This window comes from Lissotriton vulgaris, chromosome 2_1, assembly GCF_964263255.1.
Source record: "Lissotriton vulgaris chromosome 2_1, aLisVul1.2, whole genome shotgun sequence".
Lineage (NCBI taxonomy): Eukaryota > Metazoa > Chordata > Amphibia > Caudata > Salamandridae > Lissotriton > Lissotriton vulgaris.
In genome coordinates, this window is record NC_141687.1 from 1261351561 (window position 1) to 1261366952 (window position 15392).

The following is a 15392-nucleotide window of genomic DNA, read 5'->3' on the forward strand; positions in this document are numbered from 1 at the left end:
TGTCATCATTTTTTCATAAAATGCTTCTGAATATATTAATTTAGTGTTTGTCAGCATTGTTTTCATTCCTGTTTTATCTAACAGTTTGTAATAAAACGTTTCTGCATCACTGGTGTTAAACCCTGAGAAGTACTTGAATTTCTCAAAAAATGTTTTAGAACTGCTTTTAGGTGGTGTAGCACAATGTTCCCATTGATTATACTTAAAAACATTTCTAGGCTGTGCAGATTTATGCAAATAATGATCACCATAATGTGTGTAGCAGAATAACTGTTCATAACTAGACGAACCTTGTAAATAATCATGTTCTGTGAATCTAGCTGACATTACTAAATCAGACATCATGTCATTAATACTGTTAAAGTCCCAATCATCAGAGAATGTACTAGCTTTTACAAAGTCACTTAAGGAAACCTTCAGTTGATGAGGATACTTCAGGATCTCGACCGGACCATAGATATCATAGTCAGTTTTCTCCCATACTACCCCACCAGGTATTGGAATGGCTGTGACATTTACTGTTGACAGTTCTCTTTTCTTCACGTGTGATGATCTGTGTGGTTTGAGGACTAGGTTGATGTTCTGACTTGCTGTGGCCATTGTACTATATTTTCCCTCAATGAATTTTCCCAAACAAAGTACCATGATGAGCCAAAGCAGGAGGAAAAATACACCTAGACCGAACCAGAACTCTAACCAAGGGGAAATAAGGTAGATTTCCTTTAGTTGATGAAAGAGTTCCGTTGCTTTTTCTTTAAAAGTCATTTTTGTTTCTGGCATCACTTCGGGGTCGTTTTGATCTTCAGAGAAGTTGTCGAAGTCGATGAAATAACCAGAGGCAGTTCTGTCAATTGTTGGGATTGTTCGTTCAATCTGTCTTTCGGTAGCACTTTCTGGTTCCACATTATTGTAGACTGGTGTTTCTTGACGAACTGTTTCAATCTGTGTCTCAAGAGGTACGAGTTCCATGGCATTATTGCATAGTCCTTCTTTGTGCACTGCAGGCTGATCAAATGTGATTAGTCTTTCAGTTTGAACCTCTTGGATTGTTGCAAGTTTGGGTATTCTGTTGTTTCTTGGGAGTCCACTGGGCCTACTGTTGATTATAGGCCACATGGTTGTGGTTTTACCAGGTCGATAGACACGACTCTGTTTTCCTTTTTACCAGCAAGGGGCGGTAGTACTACTGATCTTGTTCCGGTGACTGCCAAGACAGGTACTGCTTTTCTGTAAGAAGGCCCAAATTCCTTCTTCACCGCGATTTTTTCTCTGACTAGATCCCCAATCTTTGGAATCCAGACAGGCCTTGCTGGGGCTGTTGCGTGTGGTGCCTCGTCAGTGGTATCTGGCTATTGCTTTAACTTTATGTTGCTTAAGGATTTTCTTGTTTCATTCAGTTCCTGTAAAACAGCCAAACGATCTTTGATGTCAAAGTCTGTTTTCTTATCTTGTACCACTGATACCTCACTATCTAAGTCCTGAATTGTCATTCTAATTCCAAACAATAGTTCGTATGGGCTGAAACCTTTTAGAGATTTTCTTGGCAAACTGTTAAAACTGGTTTGGACACTTATTAAATGTTTGACCCACCCAGCGCCTGAACCTAATACCTTCGCTGTTATAGATCGCTTTATGTCTCAGTTTTTTCTTTCTACCACACTATTCCCTTCGGGGTGCGACGGACAAGAATACCGCAACCCAATTCCCAGGCTGGCCATGGCCTCCTTATAAGCTCGAGAGCTGAAAGCAGGACCCTGGTCAGAATGGAACGTGGTAATTTGCATATGTGCCGATAAAGACTTGCAGATCTTTTATAACCGTTCTAGCGTCAGCCGAGCGCTGGAGGCCACATTTTTTAAGTGTGTTTAGCCTTAACGATGTACAATGGGACGCGTTTCTCTTTTTTGATAGCGCGGATAGATTGCCTGATGCTGTCTATCATTGCTTCTGACACTACACTGGCCGGTTCTCCACTGCGATCTCTGTTGCAGTCTTCACAGTTTTTTGCAAACTCATGGATGCCTTCACTCATTTCCGGCCACCAGTACTCTGATTCTAATTCTCTCAGAGAGTCCTTGATTGTTTGGTGTCTCAGACCCAACCCCATATGTGCTTCCTGTAATAGGAAGCCCCTCCGGTTCCTGTTTGGAATTACCCTATCCCCCACTCCAGGGATTCGAGCAAAAGGAACGGAGTTTGCATCAATTACGTATGCATAATTGAGTGGATAGTTCACGGGTAGTGCTGCACAGTCGCCCTTTACGGTCGTTTTTACTGCCAGCATGGTTTCCCCGTCTATGTATTTTTCTGTACGCTTTTTTGTGGCTACGGAAGCCGGTTTAGTTGCTTCCGCTACGGCTGTATTAGCCAATGAATTCCCAGAGGATATTCTTCTTCATATTCTAACTCATTCAGTTCTTCGAATTGCGGGGCAAAATAGTATTTCACATCTTCCGCTCCTAGAGAATCTACACACTGTATCCATTTCGGATCCAGTGACACTGTAGGCAGGTTTACTGGGCTGAATAGCGCCTCGAAGGCGGATTCCGCTGTGAGGATATTAATCCTTTTACCATGTGCTAGTTCTCGTTAATTTGCTAATGCAATTTGCACTGCTTTCACAGTTCTTTCTGTGTGACTGAATGTTTTTTCTACTTGTGTGTACAAGTGAGATTTAATTGAAATTGGTACCTTTTCTCCCTCATTAGAGGTCAGGTATGTGAATCCGCATCTTCCTGGGATGACTCGGATTACAAGATTGCGTGTGTTGTCACGTGTATCTAATTTAGTTTTTGCTAACATGTCTGTTTGCAGTGATCTCAAAATTTCTGTGTGTTTTTGAGTCCAATTGATTTGTTTAAAATCAGGTTTAATTAGTTCGTAGAGAGGTTTAACCCTCTCTGCGTAATTTAGAATGTATGTTCTTCCGAAATTCAGAAAACCTAGTATGGATTGTAAATTCTTCAGCGTTTTTGGAGCTTGGAGTACAGCGCACTTCTCTAAGAAGTTGTCCGCTAGGCTTTTCCCTTCACTTGATAACTCGTACCCTAAGAATAGTACTGTCAGATGGGCAATTCGAGACTTTTTAAAGTTGAATTTGTAACCCTCTGCTGCGAACCCAAGTATATGTGTGTTCACTCTTTACAAGTGAGTATCCAAGTCATCGTCTGTGAGATAGATATCATCTACGTAAGATAATGCCTCATAATCATATTTTTGTAGTAACTCTGTTACCCTAGCTGAGAATAGTCCTGGGCTGTTCTTGAACCCCTGTGGGAGTCGACAGAATTTTTTCTGCGACCCAAATGCTGAGAAAGCGGTCAAATATCTGCTTTCTGGTGAAATGTTTTGACAAAAGAAACCATTAGATATGTCTAATGTCGTTTTATACTTTTTCCTAACTATGTTATTCATTAGGGCTGCACTATGCGAGTTTTGTACTGCAAAAGTTTTGCAACATGCATTAAGGTGTCTGTAGTCCAAAACTAGATGATATGAATTGTCTGGCTTGGAGACAGGAAACAAAGGATTGTTCATTTGAGAGGTGCATGTTTCAATCACCCATTGGTGTTCAAGTTGATCTAAGTTGTTTTTTAGCTTCTTGCTTAATGGGATACTGCCGTTGTGCAGTTGGTTCACTTTTTAACTGGATTTTGTGAGGAGGTGAGTCCTCATCCCATCCTACATGATTTTTATATAATGCCGGTGCCTGGGCTACTGCCCATTTCCTTGCATATGTATATTTTTTGTGAATCGGAATGTGATTCGAGAAGGCAGTCATAATCATTTCTTCGCCACGAGGGCACTCCCTGACAAACTCTGGGGGCCAATCTTTTTCAGCTAACAGAATATCATAGCCTTTTGAGAGTTTATCCCAAAATAGACCCTTTATTTTTCTAGTCTTATCACCCTCTATACGCAATGTTATTTCGTATATTTTATGGGGCTCGCTAAGTCTGGTGTCGGCAGTTTCAACCTGAATGAATTCATTCGTGTCCACTGTCTCCAGATGACTCATCAAGATCTTGCGGGCTATACTGATTTCTGCTGCACTGTCCAACATTGTCAATGCCCACTCCCCGTTTTTCAACTGTGTCCTCAGTATTCTCGGCATGGTTGATTACTCTAATACTGGCTACCTTCTTTTTTGGAAATTGAGATTTTTTACTCTGAGCAGGTTCCTTGTCTTTGGATTTGGTGTGCTCTCCTTGGTCTGACCGTCCTCTTCTTTCCGATTTCTGCGAAAAAGATCGAGAGGGACGTGTATCAATACATTGATATCTATCAGGTTTTTTCAGATTATCCCTATTTCTAAGGTTATATCTTTTCTCAGAGGGCTCCCTCTGGGGAGACTGGTGTTCTCGAGTCGGAGTTCTTTCCCTCCATCGAGGAGACCTTCCTCTGGACTGGAAAACTTTTTCCTTGGGAGTGGATTGTTTATTTCCATCCCAGCTCTTTTTAGGAGTATTTACATTATTTTTAATAAATAATTGTTTAGGATTTTCGAGCAGTTGGGGCTTTACTGGTTTCCCACCCAAGCTGTCTCTACCTAATTCTTCATAGCACTTTTCTATGATTCTGGCAAGCTCAACTGGCTGATCTGTTATATCTGTTTCCTTCAACTTCTGGCGGATCGCCACAGATGCTGCTTCTCCCTTTATGTTGGCTAATAATATAGCCGAGACCTGCTTGAAGTCTTTCAGTAATTTTTATACCAAGATTTAAAGCGGGCTCTGGACCGTATTCATTTTGAATCTGTTTTAGCACTTCTGGTATTACCGCCATAGACGGAACACTGTGTGTTTTTGTGTAAATGGAAGCAAAGACTGTACCCCAAGTGTCACAGTCCTCCACGTGTGGTGCGATTCCCATAGGAAGGCAGATGGTCAAGATTCTGTGTTTCTCGATAGGGGTAGTATCAGGAAATACTGCCTCTATTTGAGTGATTTTTTGTGCTAACCAGTAAGGAATTTGTTCCCGTTTTACGGGTGTTTTACCAAGACATGACTGTATGTTCTGTGGTGTAATTTTATTAGTGTTCCCCTGATGAGGGGTCAGCTGTGGTACATTAACAGCTGGTTGGACTGTTGCAGTCCGCATTACATATTGGACTAATTGCCTATGTATTTTTATTAATGTTTTTAGCTGAACTAACAGCTCTTCCTTTGACATTTTTGCAATGTCCGGATGTGGTGTGTAGCTGGCTAGAACCGGCCACGTTGCTCCTGGTCTACCTAGTGGACCGAGCCTGGTAATATGATCATTGTGTTTTAGGGCGCCATTAAACTAGAGCAGGTGCTCTTGGAATTTTAGTGGGATTTCAGTCTCCTCGAAAGGAGCGTACTCTTCCGGTGGTTTCTCTATTTTGTAATAGTGAAACTCTTTTGTTCTAGCGTTTGCTGCTGGAAAGTTTATCCATGAATAGAATACCTCTGTCTGCCGATATTCGTGTGCCTCTATCACGAAAATTACTGTACCACCTTGTGGTGTCAGTCCATTTTCTATAAGTTTTAAAGTTATAGATTTTCTTAAATGTACCGGGATGATAATTGCATCCGGGTCAATCTGTAGGAGACTCGTGTCTTCCTCTATTAGTAGGGTTGCCAGCCTAGCTGCTTCCCTTTCTTCTTCTCTGTCTGACATTTTATAAATGCAGGCTTTGCAGAGTTGGTCTCCAAGGAGACAAAGATTAGGTGCACAATATTTTGGAACACTGTATCCGTCAACGTTGAATAAACCAGAGCTTTACATAGGAATCTCTTCCTACTGAGTTCGGGCGGATTTTAACCTTTCATCCACTCCAGACGTCTATTGGAGTATTTACGGGAGAAAGGGGTCTGTGTGAAATATGCATGACTGAGTTACTCTAACGTCTTGCGTTAGTTTATCACCTTACCAAACGTTGGACGCCATGTAGCGTAGTTCCTATTTTCCCAATAGGCCCTGCACATTGGAATAACATAAACAGTAGTATCGACGTAGAAGTGCGGATCTTCCAGGCCTCTACTGACTATGCTTAACTTAATTGGGTTTGTTACCAACTAGCTCAGAGGTCACTGGAAACTTTCTTGACTGAAATAGGAAGTGATCAACTTCCCTGGCACAGACAAGAAGGGATTCAGTTTTCCACCTACCGTGCAACATGACAACTTTGATCCTCAGATCAAGAGTCAATCTCTAGGGTCGTGTGAAACAATAGACAGTTATTTTACTCAGTCAGGTTGGTGCAGATTACTTTCACAATATGTAGAGAATAGAGAGACGGGTGTTTGTCAATAAAGGGTTAACATTTATTGAACAGTCTTTCTTCTCGTAAAAGAGAAATGAATTGCCACAATTGCAAGACTTGTTATTATAAAAAGTACGTACAGTAAGATAAGTATTGCAAAATAATACTGTAAAAGCATTGATATGGTTTCTTAGCCATACAATGGTTTAAAAGTAATAAAACATATATACATTCATGTATACATTAGGCTAAAATCCTCAACTGGTGCTTCTAACTACGCCTACCCCAGTGTACCTGACCTAAGCCTAATACTTGGGAGGGGAGTAAGTAAGTAGCTTAAGTTTAGTTGGTTTTGCCAAGGTTTGCTTCAAGAATTCTCTCTCAAGGGTTTAGTCAGCACCATACCTCTGGAATAGAATGATGGAGGTCTGGTATCTCCCTCAGGCCTCGATATCCCAGTCACCCGCAAGGGTAGACTAGAAACGCCGGAGCTGGATTTCTCTGCAGGAGAAAGACAGCGTCTCTTCTCAGCGCGTCGAGGAGGAGAAGGAGGGGGGACAGCGTCCGCGGGCAGCTTGCATCTGCTGGGCTCTTGCAGGGGGACGGCTGTTCAGCTCCTAGGTTCACCACACCATCGTTCGCTAGTTAGCAGCGATAGCAGTAGCGATAGCAGCTATGATATCTTCAGCATAACAGCAGCTTCAGGCGACGGGCAACAGGGGACTTGCTTAAGGCCACGTTGGTAGTATTTATACCTGAAAGGTGCCTTGTTTGACGTAAGTTTGCTGGACATAAGACGTCAATAAAGATCTCACTAGGAAGTGATCGTCTATCAGTGCTCATTAGAGTTCTATTACTAATCAAAACACAGCAAGCGGGATTTCCAGGTTTGCTGAGTTTTTATCTTGTTGAAGAACTCGGAGTGTTAATCTAGGAATCTCAGATAGTAACTTCTGCTCTGTCATTGCACTAATTGGTTGCAAAGGAAGTGGCAGAGAAAGCTATTCTGGAATGTGGCTCTGTTCGTGTGAGGCCAGAGATGAGTTTCTGAATATTGCACTTGAACGGTAATGCCAATATAGGGAATAAATGGATTTATAGCCGAATAGGGGCATAAGGTCACAGTATCGATCAGGATCCTAGATTAGAACGCTACATATTGTCCATACCTTTCTATGTTTACTGTAGATAACATCTCTGAATTCCAATGAGAACATTTCATAGAATGATTTTCCACTTTTACTAATTTGTTAAAAGGTACAGATTTGGAGTCTGGTATTGTTAAGTATATGGATCGTTCTGTGTCGACTTCAGTGCTTGAAGGTAATAAATACTTTTCACATTTATGATCCCATTTGTAACTTAGTCCAAATAAGTTTTCAACCTGTATTCCTTCATCATCTAATACTCCAAACATAAGCCTTTGAAATTCTTGTGCATCTTGTTGTATATTAAGAGTGATGGTCAAAGAACCAGTACTTATATCCAAGAGATGGTGAATACCAGAAGCAGTATGGATTTTACTTCTGTCAGTTGTCAATTGTTGAAATACATAATGGTGTGCAGAACATGACCTTTTCTCATGATTTCCCATGATGTCATGATGAAGATTTTGTAGATAAAATGCAACGTTCAGAATCACATTAGTGTAACAGTTGATTCATGAACTATTTTCCAATGGGTATCCCACAAGGTCATTAACACTTTCCATTTTCTGTTTCTTTACACCTTTAGCTTTCTCTTCAACTTTTTTATTTCTTTTCAACCACACTTGGGGTCATATCAACAAGCAGCAGCAATAATTATCTCTGGCTTCTCCTAGCATCCGATTGCAAATGACCATGATAGTATTGTATCAACACACATAGCGCATTGGCGATAATTATTCCAGTGATAGCTGTGTTTTCCATTGAACATCGCAGGTTTTCCAGCAATGTTCCATGGAAAACTGTGATATCCTTGGTGATAGGGCCTGTGGTGTTAGCCACACAATCCACCCCCCAAGTTGGGTATGCCTTAGTCAGGAATTTAACGCACATTAAATTCCTGCGTTTGTAGGCATAGTCGATAAACAGTGTCCCTTGTTATTTTGGGCATAGCACTTGTTTAAAAGTATATACTGACATTCTTGTTGAACAGCCATACCGTGATACAATTGGGATATATGAATATGTGGCACACACACTTAGATAGAACCATTTCCAAGGAGAACAGCAAAACAGATTCTGTAATTTACAAATACTATCTATATTAAAAGTTATGTAATACGCAGGCAAAGCTCTGAGATGTTCTATTTTATAATAATACTTCTTTTTAGCAGGGAGAGAGATGTTACACAGATAGTATTTTCTCTATTATCTTTTTATGATGACATCTCCCTTAATCAGATATTGATTCACTGTTATACTGATTATAATTCTATCAAACAATTTAATTTTTGTTGTGACACATATACTGCACATTACGCCATGTGATTTAAAATAATGTTTTTAAATGTTTTTTTAGATGTTACAAATACAATAGTGACAGTTAAAGGGGGTGTTTTGTTAACAGAATTCTTGAGACATGTGGGAATAGTGTGTTCTGGTTTGTATAATCATTTATTTCTCTGTAATGGATTAGGACAGCAAATAATATAATATAACAAGTTGCTTCAGGCCTTATGGACACTTAGGTAATAGAATGACTCAGTTGCTACCTAGTAAGGTCCCATAATTATACACGTACTTGTCTTCTTACCCAGAATCGCTGCAACAACCTCAGTGAATAGATTATTTCATGGGTACTGTCTGACTGTATGCCTGAATGCAACACTAGTGTGATTGTATGAGAACATGTGTACTATGTTCGAGATTGCATAAGTGCAGGAGTACTGTGTGGATGATGCTATCAGTGCATAGGTTGTGCCTCTGCAAATAGAGAAACAAAAATCTAATGCCTGGATTATTGGTTTAAATGCTAACATTGTGCTACAGAGATACATGAGAGCATACATATTGTCTGTATAAAAGAAAAACTACCTAACCGATTACATCAGCTATATGAACAAAGTTACCCAATACTTTAGAGGTTCACATTTTTTTTAAATTTCAAACAAATAAGATATGAATGTTGTTCAGACATTCTTTTACGTTATGATACATATTATGTTATGCAATGTTACCTGTTTAGTTAATTTATAAATATGACTCTTCAACTATTTCAGAATACTATTGTGCTATTCATCATAAAAACTATTTTTAAAGTTCACCACTACGTACAATGAAAGAAAACAAAAAACTGATGTGTAATGTAATGTATTACTCAAATTATACTATTACTTTTTAAAGTTAAGATCACAACATAATTTAACATTTACATAACATTTTCATTTTCCCTGTTTTGCTGTTCTCAGATTCCACATAACTTCACTATACACAGTGTAGTCAATGTAGTATCACCATGAAACAGTGGGGTAAAAAAACAATTAACTAGATTGTTGAAAAAAAAACAAATCAGTGCACACATTTATTTTCTATATTTGTACCTATATGTGTTCCTCATTACAATTTTTCATTACATCCTTCTTGTACAGGATGTCTTTCATTCATCTCAAGAGCATTTTCAAAATCTACACTCATTTACATCTCCTACAATATAAAGAACACATATGTAAACTATTTGCTTTTTAACACAATGTTTTCAAATGCAATACCAATCAGCACCAATAATTGACCAAACACTAGTTATAATTAGTGATTAAATTCCTGCGTTAAGGCATACTTAACGCGATTTCAAATATCGCTTACCCTCGTTGTTAATTTCACGAAGCTGGGTTAGTGATATTTCACCATGGTGTTTTGTCAGGCACGCCTCCTTTGCATCTCATTAGCGATGCGATGGAAGCCGTGCTGACAAGGAGCGTTAAGGCAAGGAAACATGCTCTAGCATTTCCTTGTTGATATGCCCCTTAATCCTTTAACATATTTTTGTTTTGGACAAACAACACGTTTCTCATGAATGGGATATTCACCTAAATTTAGTGTATAAAATCTTCTTAAACAATTATGTTATCTTACACAATTTACATCCGCACTAATCTTGTTGTCATCAAAATCAATCAAATACAAATCAGACAATGTTCTTACTTGAGATAATGCAGCATATGCCATTCGAATATTTACTAAAGCACTGTTAATACTTAAACCTTGAGAGTTAAGAACAGTTACTGCATATGCTAAAGAAAGAGGAAGCTGTTTTCTACGGACATGCAAGTCTTTTAAGAGCAAAAAAACGTACAGCACAATGCCCAATCGGTCTTACCTCTGTAATCTGATAAAAAAATTCAAGAATTCTATTCCATCTCTGCTCTGATATATTACAACAACAACAACTTTCCGCATTGCTCCATTTACTAAAACTTCTTCTACATTTCTACATTAAAATTATGCTGCAAAATTACCCAACAGTTTATACATACATCTAAAGTTTTTTCTAAGCCAGCAGTTTTAGATACAGACTTTTCCAAAGAGTGCAATTTAGTCTGTAGTTTCTCTGAAAGAAGAATTGTCACTCCCTGGTGCTCAATTTTATCGTGAACTATTTCTTGTTTTTCCAGTTTCAGAAGCCCTTGATTAAATGTACAACACTCTTGCAGTGTAGGCATTAGGCAAATTATATACTTTTTTCTCCAACCTTCTTGTGCATTTCTTTTGCTGCTGTGTTTTCAGTCGTCAACAAGTTCCTAGTAGCCGACTTTCTAAAGCTTGTTTAGAATGTTTCGTTAGGACACAAATTCTTATATATTTGAGAATATTTCCATAATCTTCATCACTTGCTTGACGCATATTCTTTAACAGTTCTTTATATACAAAATGTAACCAAATGTTCACATTCCCAATACTTTCCAAAGATTTCCTAACGTCATCATGCACAACTGTTTTAAAAACTGGTTGTCCTTTTACAGGAGTTAGTTGTAGTAGATCTCCAAATACAATTAAATGTTTTCCTCCAAACAGAACATTCTCATCTTTTTAAAACACTTTGCATTCTCAAGTGTACAAACGCAAGCATTAAGTTTGAGACCATGCTCACCTCATCAATGATTAAAAGTTTCATTTTCATTAGCACTCTTGACACTTCATAACAAGCATCTCCAGATAGCTTCTGATATTCCAATATATTATCATGTTTAACTGGAAGCATAAGTAATCTATGTAAAGTAATCCCTTTAATACTGTGTGCTGCTAATCCAGTTGGAGCTATTACAACACAAGATAAATGTGAATCTGTAGTTTTCTGTAGATAAATGGTCAAAACTTTAATGAAAAAACTTTTACCTGTTCCACCTTAACCACTGATGTAATACGAGTCGGTTTAAATGATGAACACAGACATTCTTTTTTTTCCTGCAACAAACCATGTTGGATCTGTTCAGTCACTTGTAAATATAATTCTTTCTGTTTGATATTTACTTGTTCTTTTACGTTTTCCAACATAGTATTCTCCTGTTATGCTTGTTGCATTGCTGCTTCATTTTTGATTGCTGATTGTCCCAGTGGATCTTGACTAAGTGGACCAGAATTTTGACTATCTTGGGAGCGGTTGTTAGCTATTTTAGCTGCCATTGTGTTTTCCTGCTCAATTTCATCATTTAACATTTGTGGATATGTAGGGAAAATTGTACATGCAATGCTATCTTTACATGCATTAAAAGAATCTTCGTAGGAGTCGAAATGTCCAAGTAATTCAGTTTTGCTGTGCCATGGCTTGAACAGTTGCAAAAGTGCTAAATAGAAAAATTCTCTATTATCTGGAGGAGTTTCCAACTGAGTTTTCTGTGGTTAATAAGATTTTCTTTGGCATGTTTTACTAAACAACCATCACATCCAATTACTGCATATTTTCCTTGTTTTATATTTGGTGTAACGTTTCCTTTAAAGCTGTAATGTTGAAGTTTTTCATACAGACATATATATTCCAGATGTGGACTCCTTTTGGGATAGTATGTATCAAAAATATTAGTTTTAAAAATGTCTATACTTTCTGGTTCATTCAATGCTAAGTATTCAATTTCTTCTAATGTTTTCAATACTCTATTTCATGTGCAGGCAAGACCTAAACTTACCCAAATGATTCCTTGTGACTTTGAATATAAACTGGAAGAGTACAAGTGATCTGAACATTCATAGGATCCAATTTCTCTGGGGGAAAGCATTTTCAAGCTAAAGCTGTACAATTTTTGCTAAGGCTCTTCTCTCGTAAAATTTCTTCACACATTTCTTTAATTGCAGCACTTTCTGATTTAGTTATATATGATGTAAATATTGTGTGCAACGGCAATTGAGTTATCTGCAACTTACTGAATGTTCATGTTTGCATTTGACATTTTATAAATAACTGGATTGTAGTCATTAATATACTTTGACTGTTCTGTTCTTTTTAAGTTGTACATATTCTTGGGAGATTTCCGAGTAATTGTATGCCTTATGGCAGACAAAAAAGAATGTACTCTTACTTTAGAAATTATTGAACGTGGGAATCCAAACCAACATTTGGTATCAAATTTTCCTTTAGACTTGTATTTTCGTCGACAATACTTTCCACAACGTTGACTTTAGAAACGTAAAACTTGTTGTCTCATGCTTTTTTCTCCTCCTTCTTTTGGGATGTCACAGGTGACATACAGTTCGATGAAAGACTATACGGTTTCATCAGTATCCATTCCAAATTTCAAAGCATTCCTTATCCATATTAGCATGTGTACTTGCGGAGCACATCTCACTTGGTACTCTTTTCCACAAAAAAAATCAATTACTTCTCCAAGAGAACAATTATTTTTATTGCAGATAAAAGACATCATAGTTTAAATCCTATGATTAAAATACCTGCACACATTTACAGGAACCAATTAACACAGTCCTCCAGGTGTCTTCATTTCAATTTTATTTATCTACGAATTTGCTTCTCGTAGAAATGTAAGTAAATCTTCCCATGCATACTCAGCATAGCTAAGTGTTACAAACCATGTTGGTGTGCCCAAGTTTCTTAACATACACTTAGGTTCACCATGACTACAATACCAATATTCATTGGTTCCACGTTGACATGCAAATTTATTAACTGTGTTTCTCAATTTTCATCTCTTTGTTGAACTTTGTCCATTAATTCTTTTGCAGAAACATGTGATTGATGAACTCCCGTTTTAAGTATGTGGTTCACTGCATATGAAAGAGAAGACAAATCACTATCAAATAGAAGGTGAAATTTATATGGAATGTACTGTCGAAATCTAGGATCTTCAGAGTATAATCTTGTTGAGCAATATCAGAAACTGGAATCCATACATGTTGCTCATCAAATCGACCACCTTGTCCAGTTGGCAACAGCTGTGGAAAACAACAAGCTTCTAAGCTTTTCTCCCTTATTTTGGAGTTCCCTTTGTTTTTTTTCCTTTGAAATAATTCAATGCTGTTTCCTATTACTTCATTTGAATGTAGAGTAAATATTGTGTAATGTTCATAAATTTCATCTCGCCTCGATTTGTCCACTTTCTCTATTTGACCACATGCAATTTCTGATTCTTCTTCTAAACATATTACCTGTTCATCAACATTTACAATTTTATAATAAATATTTTTCTCTACAAGATATAACGTAGCCTTTTGAGGTTTATTAACTTCTACAAACTCTTGCCATATTTTTGGACTCTTTGATGGCACACCGTTTACTAGAATAACTACGGGCTAATTTTCTTCTTTGTCTTTACCAACAGTTTCAATATTTTTCTTAAAATCTAAAGGTATGTACACAAATATTCCTTTCAGACCTCTTTGTAAATCTGTTGGTGGCAGTTTACGAGTTATATGCTCCATACGGATTATAGGTTGTAATGGGTGAAAAGATTAAATAATAACTGACTCATATGTATTCAAATCTGCCAGTTCCTCTGGAATAGCTACTTATTCTAAGTTGGTATGTACTCCTATAGCTAGCATTGTGTTCTCTTCTAATTTGTTATAACACTATTTACAAAAACTTTGATTAGTACACAACTCAAATATACCTTCCACCAACAAGTAAGCTCCAAATTGCTGCCACCTATCATTGTTCTCTTTTTCACTTTTTAAATATGAATTAACATTCCTAGTTTGACTTCTATAATGAGTACTTTGACAACAAATACAAATATGGTTTGATTTTACAGAATACACTGTCTAAAGCTTTGTAAGTTCTTCTATCAACTGATCATTGTCCATCTCTTTCCCATGTTCTTCAACATCTGCACTTGTCAAGCTCTCACTTTCTACACAGTGCTGTTCTGAACCAAAAAACAAAACTCTATTTCATAACATATTTTTTTGTACATCTTATAAACAACCGTATAAAAGAGCTGTGTTCAGTTCACTTACACATAATGCAGGAGTTTTTACATAGTACACTGCTAACATTCTTAAGTGCTGAAAAGTCCTTGTAACAACCTCATCTTCTGTTTAACACTTTTGCTTGCATGTTGTCGTGCATTTTTTTTGCATTACGTCAAAAGATTCCTTTTAAATACTGCAAATACTGCTACAATCCCACTTATATACAGGAACTTGTGTGCACTACCTTTGCACTTTTTCAGCTATTATTTCTTCTGCACTCCTAACAGCCATTTCTTCTTTTGGAATTTGACAACCATATAGCATTACGAACTATCAGTCGCTCACCTGAGCTGAATTGTAAAATCTTTCTTTCTGTTGGGTATTTAGAGAGACTCGCTTTGATCGTTTTCTTCATGTGCCATCAGCCCATGAACAAGGATATGGAATATCTGAAACGGTTTGGGCGAATAATTAAAAATGGAAGGTTCATGCAGATTCTGGCTGGTTGCATGGGTATATTAATCCAATGTGAGTGTGCCTCATTTTGGACAAAGGATGAAAGGGATATATTCACGGCCGTCCAGCCATGGAGGGGACCCCGCCGGGACAGTTATGGCGGGTCTGGGGCCCTTTGAATTGGAGGCCATCAGGACATCGGATTGCGGATTTTGTTTCCCATAATGTTATTGAAAGTAGTTACAGAGATTTTCCATAATGAATTTTTTTTGGGAAATACTAGCAAGGATGAACACGTTATTAAATGATGCTGCAAAAAAATGGTAACAGAAATGTTATACAGCCTGATTCAACAAGCCGAA